This window comes from Delphinus delphis, chromosome 9 (genome assembly GCF_949987515.2).
Source record: "Delphinus delphis chromosome 9, mDelDel1.2, whole genome shotgun sequence".
Taxonomy (NCBI): Eukaryota; Metazoa; Chordata; class Mammalia; order Artiodactyla; family Delphinidae; genus Delphinus; species Delphinus delphis.
The window spans coordinates 36,258,462-36,274,875 of record NC_082691.1 but is presented as its reverse complement, the minus strand read 5'-3'; the positions used below and the strand labels follow the sequence as shown (position 1 = coordinate 36,274,875).

Here is a 16,414-nt window from a genome sequence, read left to right as displayed (position 1 = left end):
GTTTCTGAATAGTTTGAAAGTGTAGACAACAGGATGTCCTGATGGGTTGAACATGGGTCTGAAAGAGAGAAAGGGAGCTGCCAAAGATGGAAAACCGAATCAATAAAGAAGAAGGAAGATGGTGCAAGAGAGAAAGGAACAAGTGTGTGTGTGTGTGTGTGTGTGTGTGTGTGTGTGTGTTGACTATGTGAGGAGATGGAGGGTGAAGGTTAAGGAAGAAGAGCAGGGCTTACTCTGGTTGGTGCTGGTGGAGAACACCAGTTATACCTGGTGTGTTTAGAGCTCCCAGCACTGACCCTCTTCCACAAATGCCCATGATAATCCCTTCCTTTGGTGCCTTCCCAGAAGGGCACTGGTCCAGTGGTGAGTGAGGTGCTGGGGGCCATCCTGAAGCCCAGCAACCACAACCGCTGCCCGGGATCTTTTTAGCAGCTGCTCTTTGATGTGCTGCCTTCACCACTTCTCCAAGCGTGAACTGTCATGAGGCGTTTTCCGTGGGAGCATCCTTTTACTGCACTTTGTACACAGACATGTACAGATGGATGAAAAAGCATGCATGCTCTAATGTGCATTTTAATTTTGTAAGAAAAATCTAAAAAGAAGTCCTTGTAGCATTTGAAAATGTTTGATTTTATAATCTGATGCTTTTAAGCAATGACCTACAATTAAACTATAAAGAAAAATGTAGGCTTGGATTTTCACCTATAATTCATATTTGCATGATTATAATGTGCCATTATAAATTATACAGGGGATCAGAATCTGCCACCTCAGAGGTCAAAAAGACCTCATCATTCTAAAGGACACTTTTAAATACTTTGCTTAATTGATGAGGACAGAAATAATATAAACCGGATCATGTCACTGTCCTGCTCAAAACTTTCTAGTTTCCCTTCTCATTCAAAACGAAATCCAAAGTCCTTAAAATGGCCTATAAGGCCCTACACGAACTAGCTTTATGTCACTTTTCTGGCCCCACTTCCAGCCATCTTTCCTTTTATTCACTTTGTGTCAGTCACAGTGACCTCCTTATGCCGACTTGAAGACACTGAAGACCCTCCCACTTCAGGTCCTGTGCACTCACTATTCCCACAGGGCAGTACTCTTCCCCCAGGATTCGCTTGCCCTTCTTCCTCACTTCATACAGTGCAGTGCTCTGTTCACTGTCCCCACCTGAGAGCATCCTCCTCTGTATACCCACATCTAAATGTGCACCACCTCCCCTGACTTTGTCTATGTTATTTTCCCTCTTAGTCCTTACTACACACTTGCTCATCTATTATCTGTACACTTTCTTCTCCATTAGTATGCAAATTCCTTGAAGGCAAGAGAGCAGAGACTTTGCTCTTAACCCTAGCCTTGCAACAGTGCCTGGCACATTGCAGGTGGTTGGTTAAGACTTGTTGAGTGAGGAAAGTGAATGGGATGACCTTCGTCATGCTTTTGTACTGTGGTCTACTCCAGTTCTGGAAATACTGGACACCACCCTCCCTCAGCCCCTGGTTTCCTCAACATCAGGCTCTTCTGGTTCTGTTGCAGACAGGTAGGGCCTGGGATCTGGGATACACACTCCTCTGCTACCTCTACCTTATATACTCCACATGCTCCAGAAATATCAGACTATTTTCACAAGCCTCCATGTCCTTTCAGATGTCCGTGCCTTTGTGCTTGCTAATCCATCTGCCTGAACTGTCCTCCCTAATTTTCCTTCCTGGCAACCTCTTACACTGGTGTCCGAATTCACTTTTCATGTCCCTTCTTTGGGTGAACTTTCTTCATGCTGCGTTCCTCCCTATTGGCTACCCACTGCCTTATGTCTCTTGGTACATTGTTTGTGCCTGAATTCGTAGCGCGCTATACTGCAAAGACATGTTTCCCCTCTGCGTTTCCTCCTAAGTTATGAACTCCTTGAGAGCAGAGCTTCGACTTATTCATATATATGAATCTGGGCACAAACCCAGGGCCTCTCACATAATAGGGGCTCAATAAATGACTTCTGAATGAATATAAAAATATTGTTGAGTAACTCTATAAGGTAAAATGCTTTGAAATGCTTTAAATTTTGAGTTGAAGGCTGTGGAACCGAGTTTTTTGTTTTCCTTAAAGCCACAGCAAAGCATGCTCCCCTGCACAGAGCATGCTGAAGGAGTGGGTAGCATAGCACACTGCTGACTCAGCACATGCCAAGGTGAGTCTTGGGAAATCACTAGTGGAGTTCTGTTTAGGCACAGCACATGACTCGGCGTCAGTGCCACCAGTTCTTTGGCCATTGACTAGAGATGAAATAAATCCAGAGATCTGATTCTAGCTGAGGAGGTTTTGAATTAGAATCACATTTCATGGAAAGAAATCCAGAATGGGATTCTTTTCTCCTTACTGTGTTTAGTGTCTAATCACATGATCTGTGTCTCCTTTTATTATTATTATTAGTAGTAGTAGTATTCTTGTCTCCATTTATTTTTATAAGCTCAATGTACTCTCTCTAGCATGAGTCTTACCTGGGGAGAGGACATGCAGTAACAGAGAAGGAAAGTTGCCTCCAAGGAGAGCATGATAATCTCCAGTGATCAGGTGAAGATGAGAAAGCATAGATGCCATTATTATTGCTTCAGTCATTTGTTTTCTTTTTTTTTTCCTAACATCTTTATTAGAGTATAATTGCTTTACCATGGTATGTTAGTTTCTGCTTTATAACAAAGTGAATCAGCTATACATATACCTATATCCCCATATCTCCTCCCTCTTTTTTTTTATACACACACACTGTATTTTATTTTTACAAGAGATAGACTGACGCCAAGCATTGTAAATGGATGACCACAACAAAAGCAACAATGATTGCAATTACCAAACATGAAACACTCTCATACTGTGTCATAATATTGACATTCAGTCCAGTCATCCTCCACTGTAACAGCTCCTTTACTTTGCAGTGAAAATTGATTTGTATATTTTTTGCCTCTGAGTCCTTGTGGGATTTTTTTTTTTTTTTGCAGCATGCTTTTTCCCACACATGAACATTTATTAAACATTTTGAGTATTATACACAATTTGCTTCTTTAATTTAGCAATTTTTGGCATTTTCCTGTCAGTACTTCATTCTTTTTAACTGTTGCAGATGTTACATTTTATAGAAATATTGGTTAGTTATTTCTTATTAATCAACATTTGGGCTGTTTCTAAGTTTGAAAAAAAAAGTTGCAACAAATACTCTTGGGTCCATATCTTTGTTCAGGATTAATTTATAGAAGTGGAAGTTCTGGGTCCAAACCCAGAATATTTTGAATTTTAACTGATATTGCTAACTTATACTCTAAAAAGGTTGTACCAATTTATAAGGCAGAAAATGCTATTTTTTTGGATACTTAATCTAAATCTTTGCTAACGTGATGGGTAAAACATGTTTTAATTTTCATTTTTTAATTCTGTGAAGTTTAGTTTCTAACTTACTAATTTTGGTTTCTAGCAATATTCATTCTCAATGTATCACCTCTTTGAATTTTTAATTTTAGCCATTATGTTTGATATTAGATTATTCTTTTTTGTAAAGAGCAGCCAATTCTTGTTCTATCATTGTAACATCCCATGCAACTTCAATGAAGATCAGGAACAAAGTTTCTTAAGGTCTCAAACCTTCTCCTTTAACCACCGAAAAGGTAGTCTCGTACCTGCCTCTTTACTATCCCTGTGGAATATCCTGGATTTTTCAACTTACTGACTCCTGGTCTGAGTGAAGAGAATTTTTTTCAGAAATGTGATATAAAGTAATTCCCAGTCCCTCTTTTGATCTAATTTAAATAACCGAATGCTAGCTCTTCTGTTTATAATCCATTTCTGACCTTTGGACCCATCTGCCTAGCTCCTAGCGCTATAGGCTCTGGTTTCAACTCATGCTACCAGGGCACTGTCCCACTTTGGGCTGTCTTGGTAGATATTCTACCCTAGGCAAGTGCTGGTCACCTATTCTTGACTCTTGATGGGCATTCAGGAAGTTACAGCAAGAAATGTTTCTGATGGTATGTTCAGATGGTATCTGATACAGTCTAGTTAAGATTAATGGGGAATAAAAGTACTTTGCTTAGAAATAATTATCCATAGATATAAAGTCAACAAAAGTCTCTACAACAAAAAATACATAATTTTTCTGGGGGAGGAGGAGGCTTGAAATAGATCAGAAAACACTTTCACATTAATTGTTCTTTTCATATACTTCAAATTTGTACTTAATGCCTTTCTCCTCCTGGACATCAGAAGGAACTCCTGGATATTTTATATTTTTCCAAATCAATTTCTGGGAAAAAATGTGTCACTTTCAAATTCCTGCATGATCCTTGTCACAAATAGTCTAAGATGGCCTGGCTTGTTCATGGCTTCCTTATAAACAGAACTGACTCCCACTATCCAGACCATGTCCACTGTATTTGTTAATTCTGGTTGCTCAATAAGTTTTAAGCACCATCCAGACTTTTGGCAAGAAAATGAGCTCCCTGTGGAGGTTCCTTGAGTTCTCTACTGAGAACTATATTAATTCTGTCCTTTAATGGTCGATTCTTCTCTGGAATGGAGAACCAAGTTTTCCTACCCATAATCACCAAATTCTGTTTACCTTCTACTGAAGAGGTTGTGGTCATTCGTTGGAAATACCTGTATTCATTCCTGAGCGGGGGCCAGGGCAGGTCCCCGTTCTTGCCGATGCCCATGTTCTGGGACACAGTGACGATGCAGTTTAGCGGACAAACCTTGATAGCGGCAGAAAACATTTCCCGGATTTTTTTTTTTTTTAATTCAAACAGAAAGTCACAAGAATTATAATCATCCTCATCAGTTCATTCAGTCCCATGTAATTAATGGTTTTTTTCATCTTGATCTTTTGTTAGCACTTTTATGAGTTCATCAGTTTTCCATTAGAGTTCGGAAAATGCTTATTCATTCAGTTCAGCAGTATAGTCAGTTACCAGAAACCTGTACCTGTCAGAGTCTTTTCCTTGAATTCCTTGAGATGAAACCCTGTTATAGGAGCATATTTGCAAAAGCATCACAGTACGCCCAGAACTGTCTGTAAATGACAAAAGACTTAAAAATGACCACGGTTAAAGATTTGATGAAAGCTCATAATAATGCAATTGACAAAGAAATTTAGTTATTTCTGAGATATACATTTTAAAGTAATAACTAGAATTATGACATAACATTATACCAGAAAATATAAGATTTTTAGAAATTTCATGTAATGTCTGAAACATTTATATTAACATATTTCCATGCAAATAACCCAAAGAAAGTTTAGTATTAGTTGTTTCTTTTGTTTGTTTTTTTATACTGCAGGTTCTTATTAGTCATCCATTTTATACACATCAGTGTATACATGTCAATCCCAATCGCCCGATTCATCACACCAGCATCCCCACCACACCACGACTTTCCCCCCTTGGTGTCCATATGTTTGTTCTCTACATCTGTGCCTCAACTTCTGCCCTGCAAACTGGTTCATCTGTACCATTTTCTAGGTTCCACATACATGCGTTAATATACGATGTTTGTTTTTCTCTTTCTGACTTACTTCACTCTGTATGCCAGTCTCTAGATCCATGCACGTCTCAACAAATGACTCAATTTCGTTCCTTTTTATGGCCGAGTAATATTCCGTTGTATATATGTACCAAAACTTCTTTATCTGTTCGTCTGTCGATGGGCATTTAGGTGGCTTCTATGACCTGGCTATTGTAAATAGTGCTGCAATGAACATTGGGATGCATGTGTCTTTTTGAATTATGGTTTTCTCTGGGTATATGCCCAGTAGTGGGATTGCTGGATCATATGGTAATTCTATTTTTAATTTTTTAAGGACCCTCCATACTGTTCTCCATAGTGGCTGTATCAATTTACATTCCCACCAACAGTGCAAGAGGGTTCCCTTTTCTCCACACCCTCTCCAGCATTTGTTGTTTGTAGATTTTCTGTTGATGCCCATTCTGATTGGTGTGAGGTGATACCTCATTGTAGTTTTGATTTGCATTTCTCTAATAATTAGTGATGTTGAGCAGCTTTTCATGTGCTTCTTGGCCATCTGTATGTCTTCTTTGGAGAAATGTCTATTTAGGTCTTCTGCCCATTTGTGGATTGAGTTGTTTGTTTCTTTAATATTGAGCTGCATGAGCTGTTTCTATATTTAGGAGATTAATCCTTTGCCATTGATTCATTTGCAAATAATTTCTCCCATTCTGAGGGTTGTCTTTTCGTCTTGTTTATGGTTTCCTTTGCTGTGCAAAAGCTTTGAAGTTTCATTGGGTCCCATTTGTTTATTTTTGTTTTTATTTCCATTACTCTAGGAGGTGGATCACAAAAGATCTTGCTATGATTTATGTCAAACAGTGTTCTTCCTATGTTTTCCTCTAAGAGTTTTATAGTGTCCAGTCTTACATTTAGGTCTCAAATCCATTTTGAGTTTATTTTTGTGTATGATGTTAGGGAGTGTTCACATTTCATTCTTTTACATGTAGCTGTCCAGTTTTCCCAGCACCACTTATTGAAGAGACTGTCTTTTCTCCATTGTATATCCTTGCCTCCTTTGTCATAGATTAGTTGACCATACATGCCTGGGTTTATCTCTGGGCTTTCTATCTTGTTCCATTGATCTATGTTTCTGTTTTTGTGCCAGTACCATATTGTCTTGATTACTGTAGCTTTGTAGTATAGTCTGAAGTCAGGGAGTATGATTCCCCAGCTCTGTTTTTTTTCCCTCAAGACTACTTTGGCTATTTGGGGTCTTTTGTGTCTCCATACAAATTTTAAGATGATTTGTTCTAGTTCCATAAAAAATGCCATTGGTAATTTGATAGGGATTGCATTGAATCTGTAGATTGCTTTGGGTAGTAGAGTCATTTTCACAATTTTGATTCTTCCAATCCAAGAACGTGGTATATCTCTCCATCTATTTGTATCATCTTTAATTTCTTTCATCAGTGTCTTATAGTTTTCTGCATACAGGTCTTTTGTCTCCCTAGGTAGGTTTATTCCTAGGTATTTTATTCTTTTTGTTGCAGTGGTAAATGGGAGTGTTTCCATAATTTCTCTTTCAGATTTTTCATCATTAGTGTAATAGGAATGCAAGAGATTTCTGTGCATTAATTTTGTATCCTGCAGCATTACCAAATTCATTGATTAGCTCTAGTAGTTTCCTGGTGGCATTTTTAGGATTCTCTATGTATAGTATCATGTCATCTGCAAACAGTGACAGCTTTACTTGTTCTTTTCCAATTTGTATTCCTTTTATTTCTTTTTCTTCTGTGATTGCCGTGACTAGGACTTCCAAAACTATGTTGAATAACAGTGGTGAGAGTGGACATCCTTGTCTCATTCCTGATCTTAGAGGAAATGCTTTCACTTTTTCACCATTGAGAATGATGTTTGCTCTGGGTTTGTCGTATGCGGCCTTTATTATGTTGAGGTAGGGTCCCTCTCTGCCCACTTTCTGGAGAGTTTTTATCATAAGTGGGTGTTGAATTTTGTTAAAAGCTTTTTCTGCATCTATTGAGATTATCATATGTTTTTTATTCTTCAGTTTGTTACTATGGTGTATCACATTGATTGATTTGTGTATATTGAAGAATCCTTGCATCCCTGGGATAAATCCCACTTGGTCGTGGTGTATGATCCTTTTAATATGTTGTTGGATTCTGTTTGCTAGTTTGTTGAGGATTTTTGCATCTATATTTATCAGTGATATTGGTCTGTAATTTTCTTTTTTTGTAGTATCTTTGTCTGGTTTTGGTATCAGGATGATGGTGGCCTCATAGAATGAGTTTGGGAGTGTTCCTTCCTCTGCAATTTTTTGGAAGAGTTTGAGAAGGATGGGTGTTAGCTCTTCTCCAAATGTTTCATAGAATTCACCTGTGAAGTCATCTGGTCCTGGACTTTTGTTTGTTGGAAGATTTTTAATCACAGTTTCAATATCATTACTTTTGAATGGTCTGTTCATATTTTCTGTTTCTTCCTGGTTCAGTTGTGGAAGTTTATACCTTTCTAAGAATTTGTCCATTTCTTCCAGGTTGTCCTTTTTTTTTGGCATAGAGTTGCTTGTAGTAGTCTCTTAGGATGCTTTGTATTTCTGCGGTGTCTCTTGTAACTTCTTGTTTTTCATCATCTAATTTCATTTCTAATTTTGATTTGAATCCTCTCCCTCTTTTTCTTGATGAGTCTGGCTAATGGTTTATCAATTTTGTTTATCTTCTCAAAGAACCAGCTTTTAGTTTTATTGATCTTTGCTATCATTTTCTTTGTTTCTATTTCATTTATTTCTGCTCTGATCTTTATGATTTCTTTCCTTCTGCTAACTTTGGGTTTGTTTGTTCTTCTTTCTCTAGTTCCTTTAGGTTTAAGGTGAGATTGTTTACTTGAGATTTTTCTTGTTTCTTGAGGTAGGCTTGAACTCCCTCTTAGAACAGCTTTTGCTGCATCCCATAGGTTTTGGATCATTGTGTTTTCATTGTCATTTGTCTCTAGGTATTTTTTGATTTTTTCTTTGATTTCTTCAGTGACCTCTTGGTTATTTAGTAACACATTGTTTAGCCTCCATGTGTTTCTGTTTTTTATGTTTTTTTCCCTGTAATCGATTTCTAAACTCATAGCGTTGTGGTCAGAAAAGATACTTGATATGATTTCAGTTTTCTTAAATTTAGTGAGGCTTGATTTGTGACCCAAGATGTGGTCTATCCTGGAGAATGTTCCATGCGCACTTAAGAAGAAAGTGCAATCTGCTGTTTTCAGATGGAATGTCCTATAAATATCAATTAAATCTATCTGGTCTATTGTGTCATTTAAAGCTTGTGTTTCCTTATTTATTTTCATTTTGGATGATCTGTCCATTGGTGTAAATGAGGTGTTAAAGTCCCACACTATTTGTGTGTTACTGTCAATTTCCTCTTTTAGAGCTGTTAGCAGTTGCCTTATGTATTGAGGTGCTCCTATGTGGGGTGCATATATATTTAAAATTGTCATATCTTCTTCTTGGGCTGATCCCTTGATCATTATGTAGTGTCCTTCCTTGTCTCTTGTAACATTCTTTATTTTAAAGTCTATTTTCTCTGATATGAATATGGCTACTCCAGCTCTCTTTTGATTTCCATTTGCATGGAATATCTTTTTCCATCCCCTCACTTTCAGTCTGAATGTGTCCCTAGGTCTGAGGTGGGTCTCTTATAGACAGCATATATATGGGTCTTGTTTTTGTATCCATTCAGCAAGCCTGTGTCTTTTGGTTGGAGCACTTAATCCATTCATGTTTAAGGTGATTATCGATATGTATGTTCCTATGACCATTTTCTTAATTCTTTTGGGTTTGTTTTTGTAGGTCCTTTTCTTCTCTTGTGTTTCCCACTTAGAGAAGTTCCTTTAGCATTCATTGTAGAGCTGGTTTCGTGGTGCTGAATTCTCTTAGCTTTTGCTTGTCTGTAAAGCTTTTGATTTCTCCATCCAAGCTGAATGAGATCCTTGCCAGGAAGAGTAATCTTGGTTGTATGTTCTTCCCTTTCTTCACTTTAAGTCTATCATGCCACTCCCTTCTGACTTATAGTGTTTCTCCTGAGAAATCAGCTGTTAACCTTATGGGAATTCCCTTGTATGTTATTTGTCATTTTTCCCTTGCTGCTTTCAATAATTTTTCTTTGTCTTTAATTTTTGCCAGTTTGATTATTCTGTGTCTTGGTGTGTTTCTCCTTGGATTTATTCTGTATGGGACTTGCTGCGCTTCCTGGACTTGGTTGGCTATTTCCTTTTCCATGTTAGGGAAGTTTTTGACTATAATCTCTTCAAATATTTTCTTTGGTCCTTTCTCTCTCTCTTCTCCTTCTGGGACCCCTATAATGCAAATATTGTTGAATTTAATCTTGTCCCAGAGGTCTCTTAGGCTGTCTTCATTTCTTTTCATTCTTTTTTCTATATTCTGTTCCGCAGCAGTGAATTCCACCATTCTGTCTTCCAGGTCACTTATCCATTCTTCTGCCTCATTTATTCTGCTGTTGATTCCTTCTAGTGTAGTTTTCATTTCAGTTATTGTATTGTTCATCTCTGTTTGTTTGTTCTTTAATTCTTCTAAGCCTTTGTTAAACATTTCTTGCATCTTCTCGATCTTTGCCTCCATTCTTTTTCCGAGGTCCTGGATCCTCTTCACTACCGTTATTCTGAATTCTTTTTCTGGAAGATTGCCTATCTCCGCTTCATTTAGTTGTTTTTCTGGGGTTTTATCTTGTTCCTTCACCTGGTATATAGCCCTCTGCCTTTTCATCTTGTCTATCATTCTTTGAATGTGGTTTTTGTTCCACAGGCTGCAGGATTGTAGTTCTTCTTGCTTCTGCTGTCTGCCCCCTGGTGGATGAGGCTATCTAAGAGGCTTGATGGGAGGGACTGGTGGTGGGTAGAGCTGGCTGTTGCTCTGGTGGGCAGAGCTCAGTAAAACTTTAATCCACTTGACTGATGATGGGTGGGGCTGGGTTCCCTCCCTGTTGGTTGTTTGGCCTGAGGCAACCCAACACTGGAGCCTTCCTGGGCTCTTTGGTGGGGCTAATGATGGACTCTGGGAGGGCTCACAATAAGGAGTACTTCCCAGAACTTCTGCTGCCTGTGTCCTTGTCCCCACGGTGAGACAGAGCCATTCCCCGCCTCTGCAGGAGACCCTCCAACACTAGCAGGTAGGTCCTGTTCAGTCTCCCCTGGGGTCATTGCTCCTTCCCCTGGGTCCCGTGCACACTACTTAGTGTGTGCCCTCCAAGAGTGGAGTCTCTGTTCCCCCCAGTCCTGTAGAAGTCCCGCAATCAATTCCCACTAGGCTTCAACGTCTGATTCTCTAGGAATTCTTCCTCCCGTTGCCGGACCCCCGGTTGGGAAGCCTGACATGGGGCTCAGAACCTTCACTCCAGTGGGTGAACTTCTGTGGTATAAGTGTTCGCCAGTCTGTGAGTCACCCACCCACCAGTTATGGGATTTGATTTTACTGTGATTGCGCCTCTCCTACCATCTCACTGTGGCTTCTTTGCCTTTTATGGGGCTATCTTTTTTGTTGAGTTCCAGTGTCTTCCTGTCGATGATTGTCCAGCAGCTAGTTGTGATTGTCCAGTCATTTGTTTTCTAGCAAAGAAATACATGTACAAATCCTCAGTGGGCCCTCTTTATCATTTTCCTATGATATATATACTACTTTGGTCCTATGCCTGTCTATTTCTTTGTTTTACTTCCTTGCTTTGTAGAAGTACATTCTCAAGTGAATTATTCAGAAAGAGTACGTTGAAATTAAACTTCTGAGTCCTTACATGTCTTAAAGTATGTTTAACATACTTTAATCCTAGTATGTAATGGCTAGAAGTAGAATTAAAGATTAAAACTAATTTTCCCAGGCTTCCCTGGTGGCGTGGTGGTTGAGAGTCTGCCTGCTGATGCAGGGGACACGGGTTCGTGCCCCAGTCTGGGAAGATCCCACATGCTGTGGAGCGGCTGGGCCCGTGAGCCATGGCCGCTGAGCCTGCGCATCTGGAGCTTGTGATTCGCAACAGGAGAGGCCACAACAGTGAGAGGCCCGCGTACCGCAAAAAATAAAAAATAATTTTCCCTCAGAATGTAAGGACATTCAGTGTTTCTGATTAGGAGTTTAATGCCAATCTCATTCTTCATCTCTTTTTGAGGATAACTTTTTTTTAAGGATCTCTGGGGATTTGAAGTTTCATGAGAATATGTCTAAGTGTGTATATGTTGTTATACGTAGAGTTTGGCAGTGGTTAGACTTATCAAATCTGGAGACTTGAGTCATTCTTCAGTTCCTAAAATTATCTCCTGCTACTAGTTGAAAATTTTCTTCTCTCTCTTTCTCAGCATTCTCACGGACCCTATTATTCGAATACAAGACTTCTATATTGATCATTTATGTCTGTTTTCCCACTTGTCATTATATATTTTATCTGCTTCCTTTTATAAGGGACTACTTCAATTTTTACTTTTTCAGATACCTTACTAATTTATGCAATTGCAGTTTTATCTTTAAGTGCTTCCCTTGTTCTTTAATTGTTCTTTTTCATAACAGCATATCTGCGTTTTAGATAAAATGTTTTCTTGAATCTCTTTGAGATTATTATTTCTGTTCCTGAACTATCTCTGTTTTGTCCAGAGTTGTTTATGTTTATTTTAAACTTGTTTTTCTTCATAATATTATGTCTCCTTGTATATGCTGGGATATTCCTAATTTGCCATTGATATTCATGAAAGTAGTAACTGGTATCAGTTTTCCCTGTGGTTGTGTAAATGGGTCAACTGGGAGCTCTGTGTCAGCCACTGTGGGTTAGAGTGTATGGACCGTCAAATCCCACTTAGGGTTAGCATTCCAGAAGATGGCTCATGGTCTCTGTATCTTCCTAAATGACTGTACATGGGGGACAGTATCCACATTAGAGGGCTTGGCTTTCTCCAGACACATCCTTTTCTTAAGAAAGAATCATCTGAATGTTTTCCCTGGGTTGCTGGCATAGAGGAAAGGTAATTAAGGTGTTGAGCTATAGTCCTGGCCTCCTTAACCAGCTAACATTTTAAAATTTCTTGTTTTCAGTCCTGCCTCTTTTTCCTTCACCATACCTGTTTCTTCAGTGGGGTTCCTTTGGGTAGAGTGTCTCCCATCTCTTCTGTGGTAGCCTTCTTTTTGTTTCATTCTTTTAATATGCACCTTTTCTGGAATTTCCCTTTTCTGGAAGTTTACTTAAAATATCTGTTTGTTGACAACTCTCACATCCTCACTTTTTGTTATACATCTATTCACTTTTTTGGATTCTGATACTTGGTAGCATTTTATTTTAAAATACTATTGGACTTAACAGAAGAGTTATAAGAATAGCACAGAGTTCCTGTATGCCCTACACCCAGCTTCCCCTAATGTTAATACTTACATAACCACAGCACAATTATCAAAATTAAGAAATTAATATTTGTATAATACTGTTAGCTAAGCTGCAGATTTTATATGGAACCGAAGTTTTCCCATGAATGTCCTTTTTCTGTTCCAGTATCCAATCCAGAGCCTTACGTTGCACTTAGATGTCATGTCTCCTTAGTCTCCTCCAACCTGTAGCAAGTCCTTAGTCTTTCCTGACCATGACTTTTAAAGTGTACTGGTCAGTTTATTTTGTAAATATCCCTCAATTTGGGTTTGTTTGATATTTTCTCATTATTAGATTTGAGGTTGTATGTTTTTAGCAAGAATACTACAGAACTGATCTGACTATCTTAGGGAGTAGTGAGGTTAATATGTCTTATCACTAGAGATGTAAACCTTGATCACTTTATTACGACAATATCTTGGTCAAGTGCTTATTTTCTATTTCCCTCATTTCTTCTATACTTATTAGTTGAAAGTTTTCCTTAGGCAGAGCTATTTCTTCTTTTCTGTATTTATTCTATTATTTTTTAATCTCTGTAAGGATTCTTAGATACTTACTTGACTCTATGGCTTATAATCCAGTACTATCATTGTTTATTTTGCTCCTCAGATTGTCACAGCTTTGGCCATTGGGAGCTCTTTCACCTTGCCTTATATGCCCTACTGACATGCCCCTATCTCTTTGAGCCTTTCATTGTTTTCTGTCACCAGAAGATATTCCAGAAATACTTTGTATTTTCCCTGACACAGGCCTGGAATCAATCACTTCTCCAGGGATCCCTGGATCCTTTTTTGTTGTTGTTTTTAACATTTTTATTGGAGTATAATTGCTTTACAATGGTGTGTTAGTTTCTGCTTTATAACAAAGTGATTCAGTTATACATATACATATACCCCCATATGTCTTCCCTCTTGCATCTCCCTCCCTCCCACCCTCCGTATCCCACCCTTCTAGCTGGTCACAAAGCACTAAACTGATCTCTGTATGCTATGCGACTGCTTCGCACTAGCTATCCATTTTACATTTGGTAGTGTATATATGTGCATATATACACTAGAACTCTCTCACTTTGTCCCAGCTTATCCGTCGCCCTCTGCGTGTCCTCAAGTCCATTCTCTAGTAGTTCTGCATCTTTATTCCCATCTTGCCCCTACGTTCTTCATGACCTTTTTTTTTTTTTTCAAGATTCCATATATATGTGTTAGCATACAGTATTTGTTTTTCTCTCTCTGACTTACTTCACTCTGTATGACAAACTCGAGGTCCATCCACCTCACTAGAAATAACTCAATTTCGTTTCTTTTTATGGCAGAGTAATATTCCATTCTGTATATGTGCCACATCTTCTTTAACCATTCATCTGTTGATGGACACTTAGGTTGCTTCCATTTCCTGGCTATTGTAAATACAGCTGCAATGAACATTGTGGTACATGACTCTTTTTGAATTATGGTTTTCTCAGGGTATATGCTCAGTAGTGGGATTGCTGGGTCATATGGTAGTTATATATTTAGTTTTTTAAGGTATCTCCATACTGTTCTCCAGGTGGGTGTATCAATTTACATTCCCACCAACAGTGTATGAGGGTTCCCTTTTCTCCACACCCTCTCCAGCATTTATTGTTTGTAGATTTTTTGATGATGGCCCCTCTGACTGGTGTGAGATGATATCGCATTGTAGTTTTGATTTGCATTTCTCCAATGATTAGTGATATTGAGCATTCTTTCATGTGTTTGTTGGCAATCTATATACCTTCTTTGGAGAAATGTCTATTTAGGTCTTCTGCCCATTTTTGGATTGGGTTGTTTGTTTTTTTGGCATTGAGCTGCATGAGCTGCTTGTAAATTTTGGAGATTAATCCTTTGTCAGTTGCTTCATTTGCAAATACTTTCTCCCATTCTGAGCATTGTCTTTTCATCTTGTTTATGGTTTCCTTTGCTGTGAAAAAGCTTTTAAGTTTCATTAGGTCCCATTTGTTTGTATTTGTTTTTATTTCCATTTCTCTAGGAGGTAGATCAAAAAGGATCTGTGATTTATGTCATAGAGTGTTATGTCTATGTTTTCCTCTAAGAGTTTGACAGTGTCTGGCTTTACATTTAGGTCTTTAATCCATTTTGAGTTTATTTTTCTAGGGAGTGTTCTAATTTCATTCTTTTACATGTAGCTGTCCAGTTTTCCCAGCACCACTTATTGAAGAGGCTGTCTTTTCTCGACTATATATTCTTGCCTCCTTTATCAAAGATAAGGTGACCATATGTGCGTAGGTTGATCTCTGGGCTTCCTATTGATCTATGTTTCTGTTTAATCTATATTTCTGTTTCTGTGCCAGTACAACACTGTCTTGATTACTGTAGCTTTGTAGTGTAGTCTGAAGCCCAGGAGCCTGATTCCTCCAGCTCCCTTTTTCTTTCTCAAGACTGCTTTGGCTATTTGGGGTCTTTTGTGTTTCCATACAAATTGTGAAAATTTTTGTTCTAGTTCTGTGAAGAATGCCCGTGTTAGTTTGATAGGGATTGCGTTGAATCTGTAGATTTTTTTGGGTAGTAGAGTCATTTTCATAATGTTGATTCTTCCAATCCAAGAACATAGTATATCTCTCCATCTGTTTGTATCATCTTTAATTTCTTTCATCAGTGTCTTAATAGTATTCTGCATACAGGTCTTTTGTCTCCTTAGGTAGGTTGATTCCTAGGTATTATTTGTTTTGTTGCAGTGGTAAATGGGAATGTTTTCTTAATTTCACTTTCAGATTTTTCATCATTAGTATATAGGAATGCAAGAGAATTCTGTGGATTAATTTTGTATCCTGCTACTTTACCAAGTTCATTGATTATCTCTAGTAGTTTTCTGGTGGCATCTTTAGGATTCTGTATGTATAGTATCATGTCATCTGCAAACAGTGACAGCTTTACTTCTTCTTTTCCAATTTGGATTCCATTTATTTCTTTTTCTTCTCTGATTGCTGTGGCTAAGCCTTCCAAAACTATGTTGAATAATACTGGTGAGAGTGGGCAACCTTGTCCTGTTCCTGATCTTAGTGGAAATGGTTTCAGTTTTTCACCAGTGAGGGCAATGTTGGCTGTGGATTTGTCATATATGGCCTTTATTATGTTGAGGAAAGTTCCTTCTATGCCTACTTTCTGGAGGGTTTTTATCATAAATGGGTGTTGAATTTTGTCAAAAGCTTTCTCTGCATCGATTGAGATGATCATATGGTTTTTCTCCTTCAGTTTGTTAATATGGCGTATCACATTGATTGATTTGCGTATATTGAAGAATCCTTGCATTCCTGGGATAAACCCCACTTGATCATATTTTATGATCCTTTTAATGTGCTGTTGGAATCTGTTTGCTAGCATTTTGTTGAGGATTTTTGCATCTGTGTTCATCAGTGATATTGGCCTGTAGTTTTCTTTCTTTGTGACATCTTTGTATGGTTTGGTATCAGGGTGATGGTGGCCTTGTAGAATGAGTTTGGGAGTCTTCCTCCCTCTGCTATATTT

General features: G+C 38.3%; 1 protein-coding gene and 1 pseudogene across 1 annotated transcript in view; one reads left to right on the top strand and one right to left on the bottom strand.

Moving 5' to 3' along the window:
• The window catches only part of HDAC9 (histone deacetylase 9), an 806,539-nt gene that overhangs the window by 642,014 nt on the left and 148,111 nt on the right, over nucleotides 1-16,414 (top strand). The window lies entirely within an intron of this gene.
• LOC132431343 (dihydrofolate reductase-like) lies at nucleotides 4,190-4,708 on the bottom strand (annotated as a pseudogene).